This window comes from Stenella coeruleoalba, assembly GCF_951394435.1.
Source record: "Stenella coeruleoalba genome assembly, chromosome: 2".
NCBI lineage: Eukaryota > Metazoa > Chordata > Mammalia > Artiodactyla > Delphinidae > Stenella > Stenella coeruleoalba.
In genome coordinates this window covers 13,427,913-13,441,297 of record NC_137147.1, presented here as the reverse complement: position 1 = coordinate 13,441,297, position 13,385 = coordinate 13,427,913, and the positions used below count along the sequence as shown (strand labels likewise).

The following is a 13,385-nucleotide window of genomic DNA, read 5'->3' as shown; positions in this document are numbered from 1 at the left end:
TGTCATAAAACAATATCCTATTTATATAAGGAAAAAATATATACATAACCTGATAACATAAAGAGAGAAAGACAGAAACCCAACAGTGTGATATAAATCACAAAACAGTGGGTGACGTGATTCTAGGATATAATTTGTTTTGATGCTTATCTTTATTTTCCAATTTCTACAATGAAGAAGTTACTTTAAAATTTTATGGACATTGCAAACTCAGCCCCTGGTTTTTTTTAAGAAATGGATTACATGTGATCCTACCTCCTCAAGAAGTATATATTGAACATAATTTAAGCCACTTTGGATGTTTGAAGCTTATCATCATGGGCAAGAAAATCACCGTGTTTCTGAGCTAGGAAGGAATTCTACCAATGCCATCAAGGAACCACCGTGGTTAGCATTATTTGTCTTTACAATAACCTGTGACCGCTAGAACCTTCCTTTGCTCAGATGTCCCTTTGTCCTGGGATCAAGTGGCTCTTCCTAATAGGAGTGCACATCAAAATCTCCTAGGAAACTTTTTTTTTTACATCTTTATTGGAGTATAATTGCTTTACAATGGTGTGTTAGTTTCTGCTTTACAACAAAATGAATCAGTTATATATATACGTATGTTCCCATATCTCTTCCCTCTTGCGTCTCCCTCCCTCCCTATCCCACCCCTCCAGGCAATCACAAAGCACCGAGCTGATCTCCCTGTGCTATGCGGCTGCTTCCCACTAGCTATCTGTTTTACGTTTGGTAGTGTATATATGTCCATGCCTCTCTCTCGCTTTGTCACAGCTTACCCTTCCCCCTCCCCATATCCTCAAGTCCATTCTCTAGTAGGTCTGTGTCTTTATTCCTGTCTTACCCCTAGGTTCTTCATGACATTTTTTTTTTCTTAAATTCCATACATATGTGTTAGCATACGGTATTTGTCTCTTTCTGACTTACTTCACTCTGTATGACAGACTCTAGGTCTATCCACCTCATTACAAATAGCTCAATTTCGTTTCTTCTTATGGCTGAGTAATATTCCATTGTATATATGTACCACATCTTCTTTATCCATTCATCTGATGATGGACACTTAAGTTGTTTCCATCTCCGGGCTATTGTAAATAGAGCTGCAATGAACATTTTGGTACATGACTCTTTTTGAATTATGGTTTTCTCTGGGTATATGCCCAGTAGTGGGATTGCTGGGTCTTATGGTAGTTCTATGTGTAGTTTTTTAAGGAACCTCCGTACTGTTCTCCACAGTGGCTGTATCAATTTACATTCCCACCAACAGTGCAAGAGGGTTCCCTTTTCTCCACACCCTCTCCAGCATTTATTGTTTGTAGATTTTTTGATGATGGCCATTCTGACTGGTGTGAGGTGATATCTCATTGTAGTTTTGATTTGCATTTCTCTAATGATTAGTGATGTTGAGCATTCTTTCATGTGTTTGTTGGCAGTCTGTATATCTTCTTTGGAGAAATGTCTATTTAGGTCTTCTGCCCATTTTTGGATTGGGTTTTTTGTTTTTTTATTATTAAGCTGCATGAGCTGCTTGTAAATTTTAGAGATTAATCCTTTGTCAGTTGCTTCATTTGCAAATATTTTCTCCCATGCTGAGAGTTGTCTTTTGGTCTTGTTTATGGTTTCCTTTGCTGTGCAAAAGCTTTGAAGTTTCATTAGGTCCCATTTGTTTATTTTTGGTTTTATTTCCATTTCTCTAGGAGGTGGGTCCGAAAGAATCTTGCTGTGATTTATGTCATAGAGTGTTCTGCCTATGTTTTCCTCTAAGAGTTTGATAGTTTCTGGCCTTACATTTAAGGCTTTAATCCATTTTGAGCTTATTTTTGTGTATGGTGTTAGGGAGTGATGTAATCTCATAGTTTTACATGTACCTGTCCAGTTTTCCCAGCACCACTTATTGAAGACACTGTCCTTTCTCCACTGTAAAAAATGTGTAACTGCCTTGACCGCTTGACTGGAGTTTTTGATTCAGTAGGTCTGAGGTAGGACCTTGGAAGCTCCATATAAAACAAACTCCAGAGCTTCCTTTTTATCTTCTTTGAGAGCCAGTGTTATAGTCAACATGTCTTCTGCTGCTGCTATCAGCTGCCTTAACTTTTTTCAGGTTATTTGTGTGAGGACCCAAGAAAGGCTTCTTCCTGCTGCCAACACATTAGAGCAGTCATTCTCAAACTTGTTCAGATGATGAGATACCTCATCGTCTTAGTCGTCCTTGCAGACTACAGTGAAACATTGTGACATTTAATTCTCTTATAAAAACTATGGACAATTTTGTTAGCAGTAAGTATGACCATGTTTTCTGTACTGCCTCATTTTCTTACAAGTATTAGAACTCACTTGGATTAGCTCAAGGCAAAATGCAGAATGTATTATAAGGATAGAGAGGTAGTTTCTGGACCTGTGGGGCAGGAAGCACAGCCCGCCCTCCCAAGAGCCCTAAACTATGAGGTAGAAAACCAGCAGGAAATGGCATTTTCTCAATCTCTTGTTTTTGACTTCTGCTTCCTGCCTCTCCCCACTCTTGGAGGCTGATGGCCACCCCTCAGCCCCTGAGTTTTTATCTCCTGAGTTGAAACAACCAGCAATGACTGCCTGCTGTTTCTTAGTCCCGCCTCTGCATTCCTTAGAGAATCTGATTGTCCATATGTACGTCAGGTGTTTATCCCTTGTCCAATCAGTTGAATCTTAGGGGGTTGGATCAGGCAGGATAAACATGACTGCAAAGGCAAAATCCCCAGGGAGGAAATAGGTGGAGGGAAACCCCAAACCTCCTTCATTTTATCTTATTTTACCTCTTAACATGAGCTCCCCTGTACACCTTGAGACATGGCCCAGTATAACCAGCCATGTTATCAACAGCCACAAATTGTGTTCCGCATCCTTGATGGGAGAATATTCAGAGTCCTGTGAGCTGCAGTGGAGAGAGGATCCTGGTTCCCAGGTGTGACCACCTACCAGCTGCCATTTGTGGACTAAGCAATCAGGTTACATCACCTACAACATAAATTCCCCTTTAGAAAAAGGAATGGGGTATAGGAATCACCATGGCATCATGTCCAGTTATCACCCATTGGTGTAGAGTGTATACAGCATCCCGAGGGCCGGAGAGAGAAAAGTGAACCCAGCTCCTTCAAACACAGGTATCAAAACCCACACACACTAACTTAAGCAAACAGAGAGAGTCCATCACAAGGATCCAGCTCACTCTCAAAATCTCAGGGCAGACCTGGGGGGATGACTCTCAGTCTCTCTCTGGGCCTCCTGTAGCTGCGTCACGTTTCTCTCTCTACTTCTGTCTCTCCCAGGCCCTAACCTGGGCACTCTTCATAGGCTCTAAAATATGAATTCAGAGGAACTAGAAATTCCTACTGCAGGGTTCTTTAAGTACCACTGGGGCTACATATAATTTTAGGTGGTACATGGAAAACACTATATTTTTAAATGGGTATTTAATTGACATTTATTTACTCCAATTTTTATTTATTTAAACAACGCGCGCACACACACACGCGCGCGCGCGCGCGCGCACACACACACACACACACACACACACACAAAACCCTCTGTGATTCTTGCTCTCTTTGTTTAGGAGGAAGTTTAGTTAGCGTTTCCAAGTGCTGCAATTTATATAACAGTATCAGGTCCATGACCACTCAAGCTAAAGGTCGACATGGCCACATCATGGAGAGAGCTTCTGGAGACCCTAAGAGCCTCACCCAGATTTCCTTGGGAATGGAACTCGTCACATTAATGGGCTTCTCTTGTCATCAAGAAATACTAGGATCCTATTCCGAATCTTTAAAAAAATAATTTTATATCCATCTTTGAAACTAAAGAATGAAAATCACCTATTATCTCACTAACCAGAGTTAGGGCTTCCACTTTGGTGTGTTTCTTTCCAAACACTGTGTGTATGGTTTTCACAGAGTTGAGATGAAATATTTCTAAAATATGTTAACCCACTCTGTTGTATCAGTAGGTAGAGTTTTTGTTTGGGATTCTGCATGGCTTCCAATACTGTTATGAACTGTTATGAACAACTGCAATTACAGGCAGTATCAAAAATGGACCTCTCTCCACCCTTATTCAAGTCACTCCCTTGGTGACTTTGTAAACGTCCTCAATAATCTCTGATACACCTTGTTTCTTGTTAATGGCCTCCTTTTCCTGAAAGTTATGTATAGGGGAAATCCCAAGAAAAATATAATGTCCATTAGTTGGGTTTCAGGCAATTGATCATTGATTTATCTATATGAGTTATTAGATTGTTTCTGACTCAACAATTGGCTTTGAATGTCTCATCAAGTTTTCTGTTTGAGGCAAGTGGGGAAAAAGTGCTGATTGTTTAGGCAAGTTTTGAGGGCTCTAGATGAAAGGCATTGCTACCACAGAGCAAAGTGAAACCCTGTGTGATCAGAGCAGTAAGTCAACATCTGTGAGAACCTGACCATACAGCAGAAAAGTGGAAATTGGGGTGGGCATGATGTTCACAGAATTATTCAGAAGGGTTTGGAACATCTGCTTAAGGGAGAAAGTCCCAGAACCACATTCTTTCTCCTACCAAGCAAACATAATTTTTCCTTCCAGGGGAAGCGAGTAGTGCAAACAGTTTCCAAATGGCATGTATTTGGCTTTGACATACAGAATGGTTTCTTCCCGCCCACCCCCCGCCAGCAAATTTCCTTCTCTGATAGATATATATACACCTGGCTAATGATGCAGCTCTCGAATTTTCTCGAGCTCCTGTTCTATTAGCACATTCCCCAAGTCTTGGTTTTCTTCTGCCTTTCCCTTTGCAACTCAATATTAAAATTAATTTGCTTTTTCTATGTTAGGAAGTACCTAAGGGCTTAGGTAAAGTTTCTTGGGCATTAATCCCACTTTGGTGTAAATAGTGTAGATAATCTGCACCTGGATAAATAGGGACTGGCCACAGTCAAAAAAGAGCAAAACTAAAAAGCGCTTGATTTAGGAACCCTGACGCAAGGAAGTGTGAATGCACTTTACATTCTTAAAACTCCAGAATAGTTGCCATGGGTGCATTTCTGTGGCTTAATTTTTTGTCATTGGCCCATTCTCAAAGCTCAGTGATGTTTGACCCTCATCGAGTCTGAACTCGAAGCAGATACTGCGTAATGAAATTACACTTAATAAACCGCTTTCCGGGGAATTCCCTCGTGGTCCGATGGTTAGGACTCCGCGCTTTCACTGCCGAGGCTCCAGGTACAATCCCTGGTCGGGGAACTAGGGCACTACAAGCCGTGCAGCGTGGCCAAACAATTAAAAATAAGTAAATAAACGCTTTCTGGCTGGTACCTGTGACCTCCAGGACATAAGGCTCTTCTGTTTCCTGGCAAGAAAACTGCCTACCTCATAGAAGACAAGGCCTAATCAGCCCCAAGGTTATTAGGCAGGCATCTTAAGTGTGAGGCAGAGGACTGAACAAATGAAAACAATAATTTTATCCAATTAGTAGTGGTTATTTTTGTAGCTCTGATTTGTACACGTGAAACAGTGGAATGATTTTGAAAACTATTCTGAAGATCTGCTACTTATAAAGTTGCATTTGCATCTTAGGGTAGCTGTCTGACTCCTGCAGATGCCCTACATGCTTACAACTAAGTGGGCTGCAGCTTATCTGTGGATTTACCCCTTGCAAGATGCTTCGCTCCTCTGTATCTTCGTTTCTCCATCAGTAACAGGGGGTGATAATAATCACAGCTCACGGAGCTGTGCTGAGGAATGAAGGAATGACATGGGCATGGCGTTTAGAACCATGCTTTCTCACTGAAGTCACTCTCAGTACCAAATGGGCAGGGGACTCTTGCTGAAATCTTCATCATAAGTCCCAGCCTGTCTCTACTCTGATAGCTTGTCCTGGATCAGTGATCCCAGTGAGGGTGTCTTGTCCTTTGCATGGCAAAACCAGTACTGAGACAAGGGAGCGGGGTCTCATCTTCAGGAATGGCCCATTGGAGTGAACTCCTCTGCAACCATGGGGGTGCTCCATTAATTCTGGTTGAAGGTGGAGACGTACACCTGTGGTGTGGTACAGGTGACTGTAACCACCATCGCAGAGAAAGCTCATTGGACACCAGACTCAGCACATAGCTCTTGCACTTACTGGAATACATTCACCTGTGGATGAGAGAAAACCGAGGCTTCCAGGGGTTAAGTAAACATCCTGCAAGTTCTCAAATGCCTCGTGACAAAGGCAGGACTCCTTCTGGATGATCGGATTCCAGGAGTCATAATCAACCCTGGCTGCACACAGCCACTCTCAGACGCTGTCTTCTCTCCTGCCCCATTCCTGGTTATCAGAATCAATTACATGAACAGTATCTTCTCTCCTGGGTCCCTCCCCCAACCCCTGTGAAATTCCTTCCCTTGTCTATATATAGCCCTTGGGAACTGGAGCCTTTCTTGGCGCTTCTAAATCAGTATGGTGTGTTTTCTCAGATGTTCACACTGAGTTTCCATCTCTCTGCTGGTTGCTGTTTTCTGGATATCTAGTCGAATTGGAAAGCTTTAATCTACCGTGTTAGAACATTAGAGTTGGAGGAATTTTGTGTTCGTTAACACTCTGGGAATTTTAATGGCAACTTGGGTGATTTTATCCAGGAGTTTTTCCCATGAAAAATAATGCAGGTATTTTTGGAGACTGAAAAATACATGGGAAGTTAGAGCACCCTCTCCACACCAAGGAGAAAAAGGTGTCTTTTTCCCTCCCTTGGGCCAGAGAGACCTGTAAGCGCATCGTGCCCCTCTGAAGACTTCTCTTTTCTTCTTCCGTTCTCCCTAGGCTAAATGAAGCATGGATCTTGTCCAGATGCTTGAGATCAGCCTCTCAGCTTCCTTGAAAGCTACCCCGTCTTTACCTCTGCACATTTCTGGCAGCCAGGAGTCAGCCCTTTTGTCCGCTTGTCATCCTCCATTCTTTCTCTGCTGATCTTTCGCCTTTCTTCTGACAACCCCCTTACTTTGCTCCTGTGCCCAGTTTTCCTTCAACATCAGTTTTCCGCTTCCTGTCAGAACCGCCTAGTCTCGCTCCTGCTCTAGGACGGGAGGAATGAGAGCTTTGCTCAACCCCCCGCCCCTGCTCCTTTTCATGCTGTTTGGCCCCCTCCCCGCCTTCTCTTTGGGTGTCAGGAACTGAGTCATTTTGGGGCTTTCTCTCTGGACCCTTTCCTCCCTGAAAGCAGTAACCTTACTTTCTATAGAGACTATCTCAAATCCATTATTCTACAGGCCTTTCTTTGATGAGTTTCTGAAAACACAGATTGTCAGAAGCCTGTTCTCTCTCTTGACACAGCAGAAGCAGCCCGCCGGCAACAAGTCACACTGCCCTCGTTGCAACATGTGTGCCCATGTTTGGGGACTCTGTGACTTGCTTGATAACTTTATCTTTTAAAAAATTTCTTTGAAGCTTTTGTGTGATCATCTGACGAATTCTGCCAGAATTGTCTCGTGAGGGTGATATCCATTCTGTTTCTCTCCCAGGCAGTGTGTCCTCATGGGATGACCAGGTTAAGCCCAAAAGAAGACTCTGCGCTACTCAAGTTTGGCCAGGAAGGTGGGAGAGTCCCAGGGAATCCCTTCCTTTATGAGGCATTGCCATCTTAAACTTGGGGATTGACTACTTTCCAACTCCATCTTGCTATTAACAAATAGTAGGGTGGTGGGGTTGCGTTCAGCCGTACTCCTACGACCTTCAGTAATGCTGTCCCTTACCCACGCGGGTCTCCTTTCTGGTTTTCCAGTCTTCCACGCTTTCTGCTTCCGGCCCCTTTGGACTCACCTTTCCTTCTCTCAGCTCTATATGAAATGGGTCAGCGTCCTTCAGCCTCACCTGAGGACATGCTACCTTCTATTACCCGCTCTGGGAAGTAGCCCTCCCCTCATTTACCTCCTCTCTAGCCCTTACCTGAAATGATGGATGTTAGAGGCAAAGCTGTCACTTGATTTTCACATGCAGGATAAAGCAAGTGGCAGAACAACCAACATTTGAGCAACTCAAGTCCCTATACTTTTGTGGGGACACCCTGTGGGGACAGATTAGGCACCACCCACCCTGTGGTCCTGGATCGTTGTCGCTGAGGGTGATAGTGTATTAATGGGCTTAGCATCTCAGGCATTAGGTCTTTAGGTACAAAATCCATTGCCTTCCAGAATCAAGGAAGTTATTGTTCTTTTCTTGTCAATTTTCTTGAAGTCCCTTGAATCTAATCGCAAACAGACAAGGACAGGCAGTAATTTGTGTCCCGAGAGAGCCAGGAACAAGGGCTCCATTTATTTTGTCATTTGTAATTTCTTTGTCTCCAAGGAAAAGACCCTGGGTAAAAAAAAATCATAATTGAGAATCCAGCAAAGGTTTTGTGCTTCCTTGTGAAGCTGCATGATGTTACAAATTATTACCCAGGGCCTTGGTAAGAGCAGGAGCAGAGAAGGAGGTTTCCAGTGGAGACGAGATCTTCAGATGGCTGGGCAGGCTGAGTGGGCGGTGCTGGGGGGCAGAAAGCCAGTCCTGGTAGGGGCTGGATTCTTGGGTATCTGGTCCTACTGATGCAAGTTACCCCATGACCTTGGCCACTCTACCTCCCTGGGTTTCAATCCTTTATCTAAAAAATGAGGCAGTTCAATCAGGGTATTTTTTCTTAGGTCTGTCATACCCAATAACTTCCTTTTTATGTCAAAAGTTTTCCTATGGTACTAAAATGAAATTTTAACAAATAAGATATTCCTTTACTATCCTGAAATGAGATTGTATAAACAAAATAAGCTGTCTGTACACATAATTTCAAAAAAGACAGTATATTGACTTAATTTTAACATGAAGAAGAAAACAAAGGAAAATATAGTAAAATAATATGTGCATTAATAAATCCATTCTAGGGTCTGACTCTAATGAAATAGTCTGGTGCTACACCTACAGGTAGACTAACAGGTGTGTTGTACCACACACAACTGCACTACCTTCCGCAGTGGGATATCTGAGATGGTGTGTTAGAGTTCTCCAGGGAAACGAAACCAATGGGGGAGAGAGACAGAAATAAGAGGAGATTTATTATAGGAATCGCTCATGTGGTTATGAGACCAAGAAGTCCCACATTCTGCTGTCTGCAAGCTGGAGAACCAGGAAAGCTGGTGGTTTAACTCAGTCGGAGTCCAAAGACTTGAGATGGGGGGGCGGCGGGGGGGGGGCTGAGGGGTTAAGTCCCGATCTTGGTCCAAAGCCTGAGAACCAGGAGCCCTGATGTCCAAGGGCAGGAGACAATGGGTGTCGCAGCTCCAGCAGAGGGAACAGATTCTCCTTTGTCAGCCTTTTTGTTCTGTTCAGGCCCTCAACGGATTAGGTGATGCCCACTGCTTTGGTGAGGGTGATCTTTACTCAGTCTACTGATTCAAGTGCTAATCTCTTCCAGACACATGTTCATAAACACACTGAAAAATACTGTTTTACCAGCTCTCTGGGCATCCCTTCACCTAGTCAAGTTGGCACATAAAATGAACCATCACTTATGGTGAACAACTCATAGTAATACTTAAAATCAATGTTGACTCTTCCCTCAATTTATACAGCGGTTGCATTCCTGGAAATTAAAGTGTATGTAAAAATGGTTCCCCTCAAAAGGGTAAACAAGAATTAGGTTCTGGGCTTCCCTGGTGGTGCAGTGGTTGAGAGTCTGCCTGCCGATGCAGGGGGTGCGGGTTCGTGCCCCGGTCCGGGAAGATCCCACATGCCGTGGAGCGGCTGGGCCCGTGAGCCATGGCCGCTGAGCCTGCGCGTCCGGAGCCTGTGCTCCGCAACGGAAGAGGCCTCTGAATATCCAGCGGGGTGTCTGAATGTCTGCAGGATGCAGGATGCTTCTTTAATGTGTTGACCGTCCTGTACATTGCAGGATATCAAGCATTTCTGTTCACAGCCAAACCACCTATTTCCTAAATGCTCTGCGGGGGCAGCACTGCCCTGTTGAGACTCTGTCTTCCATGAACCCAGGATATGCTGCTAAAACTTGGATGTGCACACGTTACCTGGATGATCTCATTTCATACATATGATTCATCTGCTCTGGGTTGGGCCCAGGATTCTGCATTCCCATCAGGCTTCCAGGTGCCACTGCTGCTGCTGGACTGGGGCCACACTTTGAGTAACAAGGACCTACGGGACTCACACGGCACTAAGCTTCTTGCACTAAGCTTCTGTAGATTCAGTACGTGGCTCTCCAAAGTGGGGTGTCTTTGAGAACCACTGCTATCAAATCTCCTGGGGTGCTTTACAAAATGTACATCCGTGGGCTTCCCTGGTGGCATGGTGGTTGAGGGTCCGCCTGCCGATGCAGGGGACACGGGTTCGTGCCCCGGTCCGGGAGGATCCCACATGCCGCGGAGCGGCTGGGCCCGTGAGCCATGGCCGCTGAGCCTGTGCGTCCGGAGTCTGTGCTCCGCAACGGGAAAGGCCACAACAGTGAGAGGCCCGTGTACCGCCAAAAAAAAAAAAAAAAAGTACGTTCCAGAGCCTCACCTGGACGTCTTGAATCAGGAATTCCCTGCTTCTGCATCTTAATAATTAATTCCCCGAGTGTGGCCTTAAAATCGCTAACGTTGAAAACCCCCAAGTACGTATCTTGACATCTCTGGATCGTGAGGATCTTTGTGGAAAAAGCCCTGCTTCTCCAACAAAATCTCAGATGTGGCGCAAATCAAAAAACTCCTAAAATATCATATGATATCACTTATATGCAGAAGGTAAAAAATGATACAGATGAACTTACTGACAGAAACAGACTCACAGGCTTAGAAAACAAACTTACGGTTACCAAAGGGGAAACATGGTCGGGGGGAATTAGTTAGGAGATTGGGATTAACATATACACACTACTATGTATAAAATGGATAATCAACAAGGACCTACTGTATAGCATAGGAAACTTTTCTCAATACTCTGTAATAACCTATATGGAAAAGGAATCTGAAAAAGAATAGATATATGTATAACTCAAATCACTTTGCTGTACACCTGAAACTAACACAACATTGTAAATCAACTATACTCCAATATGAAATAAAAATTTAAAAAAAACAAAACTGTTCTGGTTCATCAGATAGCAGTTGGAGAGTCAACCACTCCTCTGAAGTTCTAGAAATCTTCTATTTCTTGACTGGGTGGTGGTTACACAGATGCTCAAGGCTTTTGTGCACTTATTCACTTTTTTCTGAATGTATGCCACATTTCACATACCGGGAAGACCTCTCCTCGGTGGCTTTAATAGGTGTGGTCGTTTAGCCCAGGGAAAGCAGGAGGGGAATTGGTATTTACTATTCAAGCCCAGTTATCCTTTATTTCCCAGCTGTGCTCTTTTTCTGTTGGTTTCACTTATTCTAAGCTACTGGTGGGAGAGGGCAGCGTGGGAGACACAGTGAAATACTTCCTTTTGTTGTCCTGAGACCAAGCAGAGAGCTGTTGACCTGCTCTATTGGAAAAGGCATCTGGGGGCATCTGGAGAAGGGGTCGAGTCTTCCTCTTTCTGGATATAGAACGTCCCTCCTCTCCCTCAATGCAGCATCTCTGCCCTGCATGGCTCAGCCACGATAAAGCCACTTTCCCTCTGTACTGGCAGGTGGTTACCACGAGAGTGTTACAGCTAAACCTTCTGAGAACACGTTTACCTAAATAAGGCCTCTGATCTCCTCAGATGAATTACCCTCTCTGGTGATTTCCTGGTTGCACCCCGTTGGTGCAGCCCTCGTAGGTGGGTCGCTGTGTCATGTTACAGATGCTGCAATAGACTCCACTCCTCCGGTAGGGGTCTAAAGCGGGGAGGCCAAAAGTTCAGCAGCTTGGGGCTGGCCCACCCTGACCTTGTACCCTAGTTCCAAGAGCTAGGACTTCTTCCCTTTGGCCACGCCTCTGCCTCGGCCCATTTCTGGTGCCCGTGTCTCTGCCCCAAATCCTATTCTGCTTGTTCTGCTTCGCTCTTGTGCCTTGTCTTTTGTCAATCTTCTACGGCTGTCTGCACAGCCGGCTGCCATCCCATACAACTCCAAGAGTGCCATTTACACTGTGCCCCGTGGGCAAGGCAGCGCTGCTGGGGTACCGGCATCAAAAAATCAAAGCCCCCTGCCTTTTTTTTTTTTTTTTTTAAATAAGGCAGGTCATTTGACTCATTTGACCCCATTTGTTCTTACTCTGCCGGACCATGCATGTGAAGTGAGCTCAAGCGTCCAGAAAAACTGGATGGACAACACGATGGATTCCTTCTGGACAGTTGGGCATTCGTGGAATATCTGAGAAGAGCTGCTCAGTTCTTCCATGGCTTACCCAAAAGAGTACAAATTATCTGTTTTTATCCAAGTTATCGGTAAATGTTATTAGTAGAAATATCCAATGCACAATGAAACTGGCAACAGTTAACACTGAACATAACAAGATGTTACAAATGAGAAACGCATGATTGTAAACTTGTTGGAAGTTTGAAAAGTACAAAACAATTGAAGTGGGAAAAAACAGGTATAATAGGAAACACCTACACAAAATAAAAGCAGCAGAAGGAAACATGCATGCACATTGAAAATTGATTTTTTCCCCCTCAGTGGCATTTTTCACAGAAATAGAACAAACAATCCTAAAATCTATATGGAACTACAAAAGGCCCTGAATAGCCAAAGCAATCTTGATTATATATATATATATATATATATATATATATATATATATATATATAAAATATATATAATATAAAATTATATATAATATTATACAAATACTGAACCATTATGTTGTACACCTGGAAGTAATACAATGTATGTCAATTATACCTCAATTCAAAAAATAAAAATTGAGTTTTTTAATCAGAGGAATCAATCTTGGCACAATCTGGATATGCAGATTTTGACCCAGGAAATTTCTGTTGGTTGAAATGCGGTCATCAAAGCAAACTCAGATTGTCAGAAGCCATGATGGACAGCATTCATATAGACAAAAGTAATTGAAGAACCATGTATTTTTAGTAATATTTTAGCAGGGAAAAACTCCTGTTGAAAAAATTTTAAATCGGAACAACATGGTAATAGTTTAACCGCACAGAATGGAAAAATTGTTGAGGGATTAAAGTGGTTTATGATGGAATTCACTGAGGAAAGTATAGTTTCTCAATGAAATTTCTTCAGTGTTGGTAAAATTCTGATTAAAATCTACATATTCTTAAAGACAGAACAAAAAAAATGTTTTTAAGGGCAAAGCACCAAGTGGGTCAAATAGAGTCTTCAAAAATGGTGGGTGGGGACAAATGGGACATGATGACTAGATGACTAAATGCCATTTTAGATTGGATCCTGGGACAGAAAAAAAAAGGATGGTGGTGGAAAAATTGGTGAAATCCAAATGA

General features: G+C 43.3%; 1 protein-coding gene across 1 annotated transcript in view; it reads left to right on the top strand.

Moving 5' to 3' along the window:
- Positions 1–13,385, top strand: part of KCNK13 (potassium two pore domain channel subfamily K member 13) — a 117,039-nt gene that overhangs the window by 34,116 nt on the left and 69,538 nt on the right. The gene's annotated exons all lie outside the window — the stretch shown is intronic.